Genomic DNA, 14,635 nt, shown 5'->3' on the forward strand with positions numbered 1-14,635 from the left:
ATAAGTTAAATAACATTTTAAAATATATACATTAAAATGATACTTGCAGGATCCACACAGGCACGCAGTTACTCCTGTGCACTCTCACTTCCCCATCCTTTTTGATTTCATCACTTGAAGCAGGAGGGAAAAAATGGTCTGTAGCAGCAACGGCTGCTGTTGAACCACCCGGAGTTAGAACCTCAAGATGATATACTGCAAATTACCTGGAAATGTCCTGGTAGATCCCAATCTACTTCCTGCCCACCCAAATTAGTGCTTCGAAAGAGCTCTGAATTTGCTGAGAGGCCCAAAGATTAATCTTTATAAGCTTTATCGAATGCCTATTTTTTCCCCTTTTCTTTCCCCCCTCTTGCATGATTATTTAATACCTTTAGAAGACTTTTCTAACACTATCTAGAGCTGAGTGATAGGATGTTAATTACATACAAATTCATTATCACTATGAAATGAATTTTTGAATGTATCATATATAAATATAATGTGCAAATGTAGGATTCAATAATACACACTCTAATAGCCATTTTTCCCACCCCTATCAACTAGTATCTCATTATTCATGGTTTCCTGTTTCTTATTTTATTTGTATAAAAATTGAACAGATTATTATTCACGATGTGAAAATTGCTTTTTAATTTCACACTATTGTTGTTTGTCTACTTTGTCTTGGTTGCCAATAGTGCTGCAGTGCTGGCAGGGAAAACTTCTTGCAGTGAACTTCAGGATGTTGGAGCTATGGAAGAGCAGGGTACAATGGAGAGTTGGCACTATCTGTATATCAAAGAAAGTGGCTAAGGAAACGATCTGTGGTCCCTGGGTGAGTCTGCCAGGGACCACCAGATCTTTCAGATCCCCTTCTCCTGAGGCCATAGTCACTCCTACAGCCTTGGAGGGAGGTTTTGGCAGTGTTTCCTTCCTCCCTCACCCACCCCTTTGCAGCCGTCATGGAAACCACCGTGGCAGCTGTTTGCCAAGGTTGCAGAAGCAATCCTGTAGGACCTCCGAAAGGTCTCCCTAGAGGGAGAATTCAAGTGGGCAGGAAAGGGAGGGCAGAGTCAAATCTCCTTAGCATCTGGTGGCATCCCCATCAACTGTACTCAGCCACCACAGGTAAGTTACGTAGCTGCATGGGCTCTGAGGCTTCCCTGCCTCTTGCCTTCCCCTGTCATTTATTTTTATTTTTTAATTTTTGGAGTGAGAAGAAGAGGAACAGAAGGCAAAATGGCTTTCATCCTCCTCCCACCTTCTTTGGCTTTTGCTGCCAGGACATGAGCTAGAGAGGGACCTTGGCTTTCAGAGCCCCTTGGCTATCAGAAGGACATTCCACAGAATCACACAATAAATGATTGTCTAGAAGAAGCCTGTAGATTTTAACATCATCACACCATTAGCTACAACTTAAGACATGCCAGTGGTGCTGTGCTGGATTCTGAAATGCAGGAGCGTGTTGTGACTGTGTAGGCACACACACCCAGAGCAGCATCACAAGGCATTGTTGCCAATGGACCAGCAGGTTTGCGACCCTTGACATAAACACCTGAATTCCATTGAACTCAGCAGCGCTTCCTTCTGACTGCTTAAGTTTCAACCTGCAAACCACACTGAACTTTAAACCAAAGTTTTTCAGCCAGCTGAAAGATACCCTGTAGCTTTTAATTGGAAATACAAACCATCCTGCAAAGGTTTCCGACAATGATAGAAAACGAAGAGGTATCTGCAGGCAACATTTGCCTAGCTCTCTTCTAAGGGGGCAGGTGGGAGAAATGCAAAATGTCGACCATGGGATACCTTCTCCTTTGGTGCCCCTTGGATGAGGCTGCCCCCCCCCTTCCAGCTTGCTGTGTTCAAGGGCCCCACCCACATGATGCTTCCGCAGCCCAGCCAACTGGGTCACACACCAGGCTCGTTTGGGTCATCTGATCACATCAATGATTCCCCCACCCCCCATTTCAAGGGTGGTTTTTTAAGATGGCTGCTGTCCACCTTGGCCCATGAGCCAAAGTGGGAGAAAATCTAAATACAAACAAACACAGAGCTATCCAAGCAGGAGAGCTGGAGCTGCAGATAATTCAGTCATTAAGTGCATAGCTCAGGAATAGGCAGGCCTGGATTTCAGCCTCAGTGCTTTCACTTGCCAGAAAAGCATAGATGTGCCTGTACTTATGATGGAGGAGATGAAGCATGCTTAGAACGCTCTGCCAACAACACTGATGCTGAGGTTTGCTGAGACGTATAACCCTTGAATTGAAACAGCCTGAGAGTTTGGCAGGCAGGTTTGGAATCTGAAATCTATCCAGTCCAACTGTAGGGCTGGTTCCAGCAACAACACTAGCCAAACCAAATGTCTAGATTGAAGGCACACATACTCCTCTTCAGTGCCTCGAGGGTCAAGCACTTGCCAAGCTCTGGGGCTTTGGAACCTAGAGCTACTAGCAGCAACAGTACTGCCACCACAGGCATTGCTTTAGTGGAGAATGAGGTGAATGTCTCAAACTGTAACTCTCTGTGGCTTGGATCTTGAGTTACTCCTCTGTGTCTGTCAGAGCTCCTTCTGCTTTTGGAAGGAACTCCAAACTCCCAGAGGAGTTTGGGGAATGGGGGGGGGGGGATTTCATTGAATCCTTCCATGTCACCTTCCTCTAGCCATCCTTGCTGTCTCATCCATTGGTGCAGATTTTCAAGAAGACGGGGTTGCTTGATGAAAGGGCAATGGGGGAAATCCATCCTCCTTCACACCAACAGGGATAGCTAGAGAGCAGTATTTCTCTCACAGGAAGTTATGATCTAGGACTTTCAACATCTTCCCATGCTGAAAGATATAGAGGGCTGAACAGGATATTAAAAGATCATATTCTCTGCATTTTGCTTCCCCACGCCCATAAATTTAGTGATTGCTCATTGAGCTACCTACAGATATAGTCCAGTACAGCCAATTAGAAAGGAGGTGCAGGATACTTCATGTCCCAGTCCAGAAAGGTAGAAGATGAAATCTCTTCTTTTTATTTTTCCTTTCAAAATGAGTCAAAGAATATTAGTACCTGCTTAGGGGGAATAGTCTTAAAGCTGCCAAGCCTTCAGCTGGGATCACCAACCATCAATTTAAGGCTATTCCAGCGAGCAGAGCTTTGAATATTACACATCCTTTCTTAGGATCATGCCGACCAAGTGACTCTGCCTGTCACTTTAGGCCCTTGAAAGCAGTGACAGAGAACATGGTAGCAATCCCATCCATCCCCGTCCTCCAACAGCTGCCCTTTCCTCCCACCTGCTGTGGGCCATCACAATAGCGCACTTCTGTGTGCTGCAGCAGGCAGGAGGAAAGGACATATCAGAGGATGGACCAGCAATTTGGGGAGTACAGTGCTTCTTTGGCAGTTTCAGAAATGTTAAAGTGGCAGGCAGAATCTGCGTGTCTGATTCTGTGACATCACTGTGAAACCCAGCCACTGAGAAGTGACAATATTTCCTAAATCTATTTATATCCTGGTTTTTTTGTCCAACAGAATGGTGCTCTTCCTGCACCAAGGTGGCTAAAACACCATAACTTTAAAATACAACAACAGAACAAAACTGTTGTATGTGATTTTCGTATCCACAGTGGAGGCAGTTTGGAAGGCCAGTTCAGGATCTCAAAGTCACCATGAAAACTACGGGGCTGTCTCAATACATTTTACAGGACATACATTTGCCAGAATTGCCTCTACCAAGCAGGTGTAGTAGACTCAGTCATGAAGGAGTGAAAGAGAAGATTTTTCTTCTGGAAAAAAGAAAAAAGGGCAATTTCTGCTGTCCCCACACAAAAGATCACAGAGAAGGAGAAGGGCTGTGAGGGAAGACAGGGAGGCTGTGGTGTTGCTTGCTGACCCCGCCCCCCAGTCTCCCACGGGTGAGGGAGACCCTCAAAAGGACCGACCCTCCTCCTGCTCTCCATTGAGAGGCTGTCTCCAAAGGAAAGCTCTCCCATGCTGCCTTTCCTATCCATAAGCTCCACTGGAGTCCATATGATATACTTCTGAGTAAGGCCATTGAAAAGAGTGCGATTTACTTCTGATTTACTTCATGCATTTTCAGCTAGTTGCTCCTTGAGGGAAGAGAATAAAGGAAACAGCTGGGAAGACTTGAAAAGGCATTGCAAACAGTATTTTTTTTTTTTTTTTCCAAAGGAAGGGGAGAAGGGTAGTCATAGAGAGAAGCCATGGCTAAGGTGGGTAGGAAAACAACCCAAGGCTGATTGGGCTTCTCCCAAGTTCCTGTTTGGTCAGCATCCAAAAGAGAACCCTGTTCCTCTTCCAGCCCATTCACACTTCTCCTCCCTCAGAAATGCCGCACAAGTTTAGGACACGCTAGAATATGTATCATGCAAAAGCGCCACATAAAAAGTCATGCTATAGGAGAAGAAATCTGTGATACAAGGGCAAAAATAGCACAAGGAGGTCTGTTTGGGGTGAGTGCCCTGTGACACCCCAGTGAATAAGGCATTACAAGGCCAATATAAGTTTGGTGATCTTCTGTTGCAAGAACAGAAAGGGCTTCTGAAACAATCCGTTTGCAGTATCTGTTCCTGTATGGAGGCTCTGGTTAGTTTCCTGACTTGCCACAAAGTTTGGAGCAGGATGATCACTGGAATGCAGATGCAGCAGTTCACAACAGCTGTGACTGGACCAATGCAGGAGCGCATGGTTGTGCCTACGTTGTGGTTGTGAGGATGGCGAAGTGACCTTACTTCTCTTCCATGCATTCTTGGGTAGCCATCCGTCAGAGCTTTTTCAGGTATTAAAGTGGTGATTACAGCTTGTGAAAGACAATGAAAAAAGAGCCCTGGTGCACTTTAATTAGGAGGGGATTCCAGAGTCATGGCACTGCTGTTGATAAGTAAGATCTCTGATGGGCAAGCCTATATGGAGTAAGTCATCTCTACACTCCTAAGCCATTTAAGCTTTTAAAAGCTAGAACTAGCAACACTAGCTTTTAGTGTTGTAAGCCGCCCTGAGGCTTCAGCGAATGGGGCGGCATAAAAATGTTTTAATAAATAAATAAATAAATAAAATTCTGGATTGAGCCCAGAAGTAAACAGGAACCTGTTAGTTTGGAATTCTGTGCTGTGATCCAAAAGCACCAGACAAAAGTCTGGCCACGGCAGTTTGGACCAACTGAAGCTCTCAGATTTTTTCAACAGCAGGCTGATGTATAGTTCATTAAAATTATTCAGTCCGGAGCTGACTGGAGCCAAATCAGAGTCCAACTGAACTCTGTAGCTATTTAACCTGCAGTTAGGGTGTGAATGGTGGAGCCAATCCATCTGTTTTGCAAGGTATGCACAGCCAGGTTCACCGAACCATTAGACGGCCCTGAGCAGCGTCTTTGCTGTAAAGGTGGCTGGAAGCTCTGGCATTCTTTCCCAACAGAGCTTTGATTAATGTGCTTCTGCTGCATGGGGACCACAAAAAGGACAGGCAACTTGAGGCAAAGAAGGTCCATGCAATGGCCATGGATTCTGGTAACAGGAGGATGCAGAGCCCAGAGCCAGCATGAAACATTTAATGGACAGCATCCTGGGATTTGGTCTCACTGAGAAGAGATGTGTGAGGAGGGTGGAAAACTGAATTTCAGGAGCAGATGAACTTCCAGGTGATAAAGGGATGAAGCAGGTATTTTTGTTAGGCAAGACCCACAGCTAGGCAAGATCAATCGAGATAGGCAAGATATTATCTCAAACTGTGGTGTTTTGTTTTAATCCATTCATTTTTATTGTAAGCCATCCTGAGATGCTAGTGGTGGACCCATTAGAAAAACTTTTAATAGATAGATAGATAGATAGATAGATAGATAGATAGATAGATAGATAGATAGACAGACAGACAGACAGACAGACAGACAGATACACAGATAGACAGATAGACAGATGGTTTGGTATTCTTAGAGAAGATGCTTTGTATTTTACCTCAGCACCTGATGGGGAGTTGGTATTTGGAATGGATTTAATAGTCCGGAGATTAATGCAACAGGACAGGATAAAAGAATATATGTTGATTATGGAGACTGTTCGGGAATAAAAGTTTGGCAATGGAGCAATAGTATTGTGCGTAAAGAAAAGTTTGCCCAGCAGTCTTGCACCACTGCAGAATTCCACCAGAATCTGATGTACACTTGCCTGTGGGTAAGCCATGGTGCCTGCAGTGGGGCATTTCTAGGACTGGCATGTGTGACAGTGATCTCTGCCACTTCTTTTGCTTGGTGGGGAAGCATGAATGCAAACTCACGGTGCATTTACTACTTACTAATGTTTTTCTTAAAAAGCAGGGGGTTATTAAACAGCCAGAAGATTGTAATTCTTCCAACACTGCTTGAACCCTCAAGTGTTTTGAAGGATGAGTAGTCAGGTTGTAGGCATCCCTCAACTAGTTCCTAAAAAAAGACAGAAAAAGAAAGAAAGAAACAACATTCAGAGACTGTGAGCTGGCTCTTCTGCATCATAAATATTTAAATCATCTAAATATTCTTTTACCTGTCCCTTATTAATGCTGCTGCTTGATATTCCCAGAGCCTCATTAATATTTATCTCAGCTTTGTGCTGCCTTCATATTCTGTATTAAGAATAAGGAGGGTGGATGTTCAGCATTGCAGCCTTCTCTGGCTCCGGCATTTTAATCCTCCCCTTGATTTAGCTGGAGCATTGGACCACTTTGGGGCATCCCCCCATTTCTTACACACACACACACACACACACACACACACACACTTTATTTATCTTTTTCTGTTCCCTTAGTATATATTTCATTTGCTTCTTGTCTCCTTTATTGCTTCAAACAGCTATATTGCCTTATAGCTTCTCTCATCTTCCATTCTATGTAATATTTTTCTTCACCACTGTTGCTCTTTCAAATGGTCTTTTAGATTGCATTGTTTACTGTTAAGGCATGATTTGATGCAAAATGGCAGTACTAAAATGTATTTGATGGTTTCCTAAAAAGCATGGTGCTGTGTGCTGGATCTTCCCCCGCCCCACCATTGCCGTGAATACAAAGATGTAAGAAGCACATCCGTCTATTTCTGAAAGTTGGTGGGTTGCAGGTGTCTGACTAGCAGGGCTCATATAGAAATTCTGCGTAGGTGTTTATGTTAAGTGCAAACTGTGATTAATATAAACATATTTTATTCCAACATGGCTACTTTTGGGCTTAACATGCTTTTTTATTATTTTTGGTAAATAACGTTCCCACATCTATTCTAAATCCGACACTAAAATTGAGTTTTGCAACATTCTTTTTTCATGAACATAATGGTTTGTTGCTTGTTTGTTTGCCACTGCAATATATCATGGAGGACTGACTGGCAGACCTGACTATGATCTATCATTTGCACAGTAATTTCCTATCATTTTACACATGTTGTTTACAAAGGGTATCCATTTAAACACTAAACAAATCCTCTCTGATTTTCTAAAAGGCTATTTCTGATATAACATTATGAACATTTGTGAGAGATACTTGTATGTTCACATTTATTTATTTATTTATTACATTTTTATAGTGCCATATAGCTGAAATAAAATTTATGCTGCTTACTCAAGGTTGAGCTGATTAGGTAGAACTAAAAAGAATCGAAGATCCAGTCCATTCCGATGCTGTGTTCTGGAGATACAAATGTGTCAGGAAACAGTTGTATTCTGGTAGTCTCAACAGAATGAATTATATTTCATTCACTGAATGATACAAATCACTGGGACTTATTCAGAAAGAATTCCCTTGATACATACAAAAGTGCCAGAGATCAAGTAAGCACAGATGTTGTTACTGAACAAAGGGCAGAATTGTGAGCCGCTTGATGACTAATGGAAGGTACAGAGAAGCTCGCATAGCTGGGCCATTATGCAAGATGTGTGAGTGCGTGTAGAGTCTTTCCTCCAAGTCGTAACAGCTGTACTTTCCAGTCAGTCTGTCAAAACCTCCCTGCCTAACCATGAATGCTACTCACACAAGGAACAGAAGTTGGGTCCCTGTGGCCATCGCAGCCGAGAGGGGATGGACTGCGCCACATTGCTGCCATCACGGGCATCATTCGTAGGCAACCTGATGCTTTCCAGGTGTTTGGGACCACAGCTCTCACATTCACCCACCCCTGACCTTGCCGTCTGGAGCTTAATCATTATAGTTTAAAATATCTGGAGGTTCACAGAATTATAGAATCATACAATAGTATAGTGGGAAGTGCCTAGAACAGTGGTCCTCAGACTTTTTCAATAGGGGGCCGGTTGAAAGGCTGTGGTGACCATCGTGGGCTGGTGAGGTGGGGGTGCGGGCCAGTGAGGTGCCATCAGGTGCACGCAAGGCGGCATCGGGTACATGTGGCGGTGGCTCGCTCACTCGGAGATGCAAAACCATCTCCAAGCAAGCAAGCAAGCAAGCCACCACCTCCCCTCCTGCGCTGCGAGGCAGCGGTGAGTGCGCGCGTATGGGAGGCAGGTGGCGGCGGCTTGCTCACTTGGAGACCATCTCTGAGTGAGCAATCCACCGCCTCCCCACCAAGCAAGCGCACGGGCGGCGGGCAGCAGCGTGGGCTGGCTGGATGGCCATGGCGGGTCGGATCCGTCCCGCGGGCCGTAGTTTGAGGACCCATGGCCTAGAAGGTCATCGGCTCCAACCCCCTGCTATTGCAGGATAGTAAATTACACCATCCCACTCTGATGATGAAAAATGTGTGAGGGAGAGACTGGTTTTGTACAACATGTTCAGCCACGATGGTTTATAAACCATGGCGGTTTCTTGTGTCATCCAAACCCAACACTTTTCGTGCTTGGTGGTTTATAAACCACTCTGAGGTTGCTTATCAGCCATTGCAACCAGCCATGGCTTGTCTTAGGGTTTAATAGACACTTCATGGCCTGCTGTGTGACCTGAACCATGGTCATGCTGAAAAATCATGGAGCCTTTTGTCAGGAATGGCAGAAAGGCTTGCTGCTCTAGCCAAGCCACTGGCAGGTGGCACTTTTCCCATGCAACCCAAAGTGCCCAAGCAACACTTGGGGAAGAAGGAGCAACCTGATAAGCCTGAATGGGTCTCTTCAAAATGTCTGAATACGATTAGAGTAGTTCACAAAACCAGGAGGTGAGCAAAAGGGTGAGGCCCACCTAGATCTTCACAGCATGAAAATGTTTCTCCTTGACTCTTTGTCAGACACCCAAAGGAAAAAAAGGAAAGGTTTCACAGTCATATTTTTTTCTATGGGGCTTAGCAGCTCCGAGGAAGGGAAAAAACCAATTAATCAATCCTGGGAAAACCTGAACAAGATGTCTGTTCTTGGTGATTTATACTTTCCCATCTTTGCACAAGCTGAACCAATCTTGAATGTGTGGAGATGTAAATGTGGGTGTCTAGTTTGGCCAGGTTCAGAAGTATTTCCAGAAAAGAGGATGGGGAGGGAAGGCCTCTTTATAGGAGGTAGTTCTGGCATCCCCTTCTCTGTTAGAGAGATGTCTGAATGTAGTTCCAGAATGCCTTGCCAATTCTGGAGAAGGTCATGCAATTGATGGTGATATTTACAGGTGTGTTTGAAAGCTGAGGTGAGAGAATATGTCGTATCAGCTATCTGTACTCTTTTATTTAAGAAGACTGGACCAAGATCATACCAGCTTTCTCTCTCCCGGTATTTTAATAACTCTATTTTGAATTTGGCTGTAACCTTCTGGATGTATTCCACAGCTATCTAGTTAATTATATGTAATGGAAACTGTCTCTGTATGGTTTGTAATTAGAGTGCACTTTATATATTTGGTTTTCTGAAAAGGAAGAACCATCTTGATCTGTATTGTAATATTCATTTGCTTGAGATGAAAACACCTACGTGACTAATAAATTAATCAGTCAATCACAGACTTAAAATTTGGACTTTGACTTCGATTTTCATAATGTTGGCTGACAAAAAGTGCAATGTTAGTAAGTGTAAGATGCGTAGACCATTTGAAAAGCTCTGGCTAGGAAGTTTCATACACTCTCATAAAGAAGTGAAAAAGGAATAGTTCATTACTATGCAAATAGGGTGAGCCCTTGATGTAGGGTAATTGTTATAAATCATCTTCAAGAGATTTGTATCTTATATATAAACTAAAAACTGAAAACACTAAATGCAGGAACAATTCATGTTGGGCAGAAACAATCACTCCAGGTGCAAAATAATTGTTTCAATATCATGTTTTCCCCTCTCCCTGATGAAGTGCAGGCTATTCCACCATGATAACAATGTTCTATTGTCTCAATTCCTTTTGTTTTCCAATCTTAATTATGGAGTTGCAGAAATTGCTTTTTAGGTGTGACTTATATTGTCGGCATCTTTTCCCTTGGTATGTGATGTAACTTGCTCTCTATTTGATGTTTTATTATTGCCTTAAATTCCCATCAGAGAAATTCTCTTTTTGCTGCAGAAACTTTTTGCATGTGTCGCAGCTGGCAGAATAGGTCTGTTTTGCAAAATGTTGAAGTTATTAGCATATTTGGGAGAAATACCGTTTTCGAAAGCATAACATGTCATGCTCGCCTTGCTTTTTCTTTATAGCAGGGGTAGGCAACCTCTTTTGAGTGGAGGACTATGAGTGCTTTTACCCTGAAAAGTGAGTTATTCATCAACGGAGTCGATGTTGATGATGATGATGATGACGACGACTGGATGCACCGGTAAGCAGGACTGGCAGTGGCTGAGCCATGGCACACTCCCTGATCCACATCCACCCATATCCATCTAGAGCCCCCCAAAATGGACTCATAGCCTTCCCCCTTCAAGGCCAGTTGCTGGGTGGGCAAAGACCAGAAGATCTACCTCTGGTGCTTTGATCCTGGTAGCAAAGCCAGTCTGCTTCCTGCTGTCCAGCTGAAACAAGAAGCGTGGCTGAGGGTCACGTGCAGCAAACCTGTGTTTCAAAGGAAAAATGATTCTGACAGCTATTTTGGAAAAAAAAAAAAACCAGAACAATATATGAAGAAACAGCTTGGGTTGAAAGCGTCTGCTTTGATTTATCCTTGTATCTTAACAGATGGCTTTGTAGTGGGTCTATTTTTCAAAAGATAGGGCGAGGTGCCATTATTAGGATCTTCCCCATGGACAGTTAAACTACAGAACTCTTTATCAGACCTGTTGAGGTCCATAAAGTTTGCCTTACTGACTGGCTTTCCTTCAGAGTCTGAACATTTCATCCTCTGAAATGGAAGCGGCAAGCCAGTAGGAGTGCAGCAAAGTGTTCCTGCACATTTGCTTGCCAGGGGCACCACAGGCAGTGTGGGAACAGCAGCGAATTGCGTGCATCCCCTTCACCAGGAGCACCTGTCCCCAGCGCAGTCACTCCCTGTTTTACTCCTGTTGTCACTGCCTTGCCTCCTCCTCTTTCCATCCACAGGTAGACATTTTTCTAACAGACTAAGGGACCCAAACTTCCTTCTCCATCCTCTTTTCTGGAAATACCTCCAGACATGGCCAACCTAGAAATCCATAGACTAGACATCTGTATTTACATCTTCACACATTCCAGGCTGGTTCAGCATAGTGCAAAGAAGGGAAAACATAAATCTGCTGGAGAAGTTGTCACAAGATCCTTCCAGCCTTGGTTAATTGTCATGTTCTTTCACTCAGAACTGCTCAGCCCCACAGAAGTACTGGGGTTATGGCTTTTGCTGCCATGGTCTCCCCCTCAAGAGCTGCCTCAGTACATGTGGTCCTTCCCCAGACGCACCCCTTCCCATAATGCCTGGCTCTGAGCAAGGACCCTCGGAGTCAGGCATTTAGCCATGGCCAGCTCTGCAAGGAAACATGCTCACCACTTTTCCAACCAACAGGGCTCTTCAGAGAGCTTGGCGGCCCATGGTGGCAACTCATGAGCAAGTGGAGGGGTAGGGAAGGACTAGGACAGAGCAACCCAGGAGGGTGGGCAGGAGGAGGAAGGATGCAGATGAGGAAGAAGGTCTGGAGGAAGAAGGCAGCAGCAGTGGCAGCTGGGGATGCACATGCTTGTGCTTTCCTAACCGGAACAAATACCACACTGCATCCAAAGAGAAACCAACGGTGTGCTCTCATGCACGCACGCATCGTTGGATCCTATGCACGGTCGATATGCCTAGGATTATCCCTGCCTTGCTGTGATCTGATCTGCAGATACACAAGTGCTCTGAATAGGATGCCTCTCCAACACTGGCCGCATTCCTCCAGAATCCCTGGAATGCTGCCCATGCAGCATGACTTTGTGTCATTCCACTGGGATGTCTGGAATAGGAAACCTTGTGCAAGCATTGCAGCCCTGGCACATACTTCTTTCTGTTTCATGGGAAGTTCTTAAAAGGGATAGCCAGATTACTGGTCTAGCAGGATGGGCCTTTGCAGCAGTCCGGGGCCAAAGATGTGAAACACGGACCCTCAGTTCTGATAGCCTTGCATCAAATATTTAAACAGATTTATTTATGAACATTTATGCCCCTGCCTTCCAGCTCCCAAAGCTGCTTCCAGATTCAGGACTTAAATGTGCCACAGAATGTGTTAAAAAGCAGTACAATATGGGTGCGATCCCATGGCTGCTAGATGCTGCCTAGATGGCCAGAATTCAGAGTCCCAGCTGTGGCCTGGCCTCAGGGCCAGGGCTCTGCATTTGGAGTGCCTGCCCTCTGGAGTGCCCTTGCAGCCAGCCAGGGCAGAAAAAATGCATTGGTTGTAGCTCTGAAGCGGCAAGTGCCTCCCTCCTTGCACTCCAGTGCCAAAGGCTTAGATGGCAGAAAACGGCTGCCTAAGTTTTTTGCAGGGCTGGAGAAGTGCAGCCTCTGTGCTCCGCCTGCCTTCCACAGGATGTCTGCAGTCCTCTGGCTTTGGAGGGTCATGGGCTGCCACATTGTTCTGTAGCACTCATCCCTTAAATGGTCACAAAAGCGGCATAAAACTGGTGGGCCACTTAAAAAAAACTTTGAGTGAAATTCAAGATGGTGCAAGAAGACTTCTGTTCAAACAGGACTTGTCCTTGCTCTTCTCCACCTGCATTCCCACATGTGCTCCTAAATCTCCAGAGGGTCCCCCAGTCCTTTGGCCCAGAGTCTGGGGACAGACGGGGGGCTGCTGCAGGACCAAGGGGAAACCTGCCCCCTCGCTGGACAGCACTTGTGTCATGCAGGCCAGTGCCACAGCAGGAACCTTAATTCTGTCCCAGTCTTCGTTGTCCTGAATCACAAGAGAACCAAAGAGATGACTGAAGGCCAAAGCACATACGGCATTTTTCTGGCATTTTAGCTCCTCTGAAAACTGCCTAGAGTCCAATGTTAAGCCTATGGGAGCTCAGTCCATACTAATTTGCAGTGCAAATATTCTGTGGACTCAATGAGATAGCTGTGCATGTCCATCTCCCTTATATTATGGATTGTAAATCAGGCCAGATGGCCACAAAATAGAGCGGGGGAAAGGGAAGGTATTTCCCAATAACTGTTGGGCACCTATCCTTTGCTCTTCACAGCAATGTGAATATAACTTGTGTGAATGCTTTCTAGGGTGATGTACAGTGCCGTAGCTGTTGTGTCAAAAATTTACTCTTGCTCACAGAAAAGTGGGTAAAAATGATGCACCAAATAATTAACTATTGAAAACTAAACATGAGAAAACCCACTGTTTTGGTAACATGTTTGATTGCTTTGGTAACATGTTTGAGTTGATTACTATCTTCAGTTTAAATCCACTGTATATGTTGTTTAAAAAATTCAGAAGACCAAATATATTCTCCTCTTGGCAGCCCAACATTTTGCTACTTGAAGTAATACAGCAAATGATGCTTGGCCTTGCATCAAGGAGCAGAAAACCTTGGCACAAAAAAGCTACAACCACAACAATAGCCCTAATTAAATAACTAACCATTTGCTGCCCTTCCATGATCCTCAGGATCAGTGCTTGGCTGCTTCACCCAGCCTTATGGTACCTCTGGCTTAGCTAGGCAGTTGCCCTCTATTAATAACGTATTATAGGTGTTATTTGCTTTGTTGTCATATACCCAGTAGCTTTTCCTCTAACCAATTTCATACTGTATCTAAGGAGAGTTGTTGAAGACCAACCCACAAACTGAAAGACATCATGGAAGTTTATGGATGAAGCATTACTTAGCATTACTAAGATTGCATATAATCTCTAAGGCAACTTAATTTTTAGGGGATGCAGTTATATGCTGTCTGAAATTAGTCTGCATTTGCTCATAATTTTTATTCTTCTTTTCTACTGTGTCCTTATACATTGCATGCCTATATTGTGAGATTCTGAACAATGTAGGAGTTTTGCCAATGTCACTGTATTTTTAAGGTCTTGTAGTGTATATTTACATTATGAAGCACATTATGAAAACTCCAAATCTAAACCAGATATAGCTAACTAGTTTCTTCTTCTGGGGATTGCACTTAGCACATTTAAAAAAAAAAAAACATATGTGCCTATCCTGCTTCTTCCACTTCACAATCATCAAAAGCCTTCATTCAGATACGCTTCAGGACTGAAAGATTTTTTTGACATTTATGTATTCTTTCTTTTTTAAGATGTATGATGGGCAGCTATGGGCAGCTCGGAAATGTTTTTTGTGTGGGATTTTGTACAGATCTATGTTGGTCTGAACCTTTCTTTGAGTTCATGAGAAGGTTG

Source organism: Varanus komodoensis, unplaced genomic scaffold, assembly GCF_004798865.1.
Source record: "Varanus komodoensis strain SLA01 unplaced genomic scaffold, ASM479886v1 scaffold6_4, whole genome shotgun sequence".
Classification (NCBI taxonomy): domain Eukaryota; kingdom Metazoa; phylum Chordata; class Lepidosauria; order Squamata; family Varanidae; genus Varanus; species Varanus komodoensis.